Genomic DNA, 1264 nt, shown 5'->3' with positions numbered 1-1264 from the left:
GAAGATGGCAGCCCCTGCCCGGCACCCCCATCCGCCCCTCCCCAGGCAGGCTGGCAGGAGAGAGAACGAGATACCGCCTTCGCACAGTCTTAGGAAGCGGTGGCCTGGTGCTCCTCCCCAGGGGTGTGTGGGGGGCAAGGAAGGAGGCTGCTCGCACAGAAGCTGGGGCTCTTGGAACCCCACACTCCCACCCCTTCCACAAAGCAGCTACCCCTTCAGAGACCTCCCTAAGGCAAAAAATTGAAGCTGGACCCCTACCTCACACCATGCACAAACATTAACTCAAAACGGATCAGAGACCTCAATGTCAGAGTTAAAACTGCAACAGAAAACAGCAGTGAATCTTCATGACCGTGGACGAGGCAATGGTTTCTGAGACACACGATGAAAACCACAAGCAACAAAATAGAACACTGGTTGAAACAAACTTCTGTGCCTCAAAGACGGAGAAGGCAATGGCACCCCACTCCAGTACTTTTGCCTGGAAAATCCCATGGATGGAGGAGCCTGGTGGGCTGCAGTCCACGGGGTCTCTAAGAGTCAGACATGACTGAGCGACTTCACTTTCACTCTTCACTTTCATGCATTGGAGAAGGAAATGGCAACCCACTCCAGTGTTCTTGCCTGGAGAATCCCAGGGACGGGGAAGCCTGGTGGGCTGCCGTCTCTGGGGTCACACAGAGTCGGACACGACTGAAATGACTTAGCAGTAGCAGTGCCTCAAAGAACACCATCAACACAGCAAAAAGACAACTCATGGAATGGGAAGAAGTTTGTGCAAATCATATATCTAATAAGGTACTTGCATCCAAAAAAAAAAAAAAAAACTCTTACAACTCAATAGCAAAAAGACAAATAACCTAGTTTAAAAGTGGCAAGGATGTGAACAGACGTTTCTCTTACAAAGATGTCAAAATGGTAAGACTCAGGGAACTCAAGTTGGTGCTCTGTGATAACCTAGAGGGGTGGGAAGGGGTGGGAGGTGGGAGAGAGATTAAAGAGGGAAGGGACAGGTGTACACATAAGGTGAATTCATGTTGATGCATGACAGAAATCAAACCAATATTGTAAAGATACATAAATATAAAAAATTTTTAAAAAAGAAGGTATCAAACCGGTCATCCTGCCCATGAAAAGATGCTCAGCATCTTTACTCATTAGGGAAATCCTAACCCAAACCACTAAGAAACTACTTCATACCCACTAGAATGACTATAATCAAAAAGACAAAAAAAAAAAGTGTTGGCAAGAATATGGAGAAATG

General features: G+C 46.7%; 1 protein-coding gene across 3 annotated transcripts in view; it reads right to left on the bottom strand.

The window, feature by feature from the left end:
• Window positions 1-1264, bottom strand: part of UROS (uroporphyrinogen III synthase) — a 25905-nt gene that overhangs the window by 1532 nt on the left and 23109 nt on the right. The window lies entirely within an intron of this gene.

The sequence above is a fragment of the Bison bison genome, unplaced genomic scaffold (genome assembly GCF_000754665.1).
Source record: "Bison bison bison isolate TAMUID 2011002044 unplaced genomic scaffold, Bison_UMD1.0 scf7180017864456, whole genome shotgun sequence".
NCBI classification, from domain to species: domain Eukaryota; kingdom Metazoa; phylum Chordata; class Mammalia; order Artiodactyla; family Bovidae; genus Bison; species Bison bison.
The sequence above is the reverse complement of the archived record's forward strand: the minus strand, read 5'-3'. Positions and strand labels throughout refer to the sequence as shown.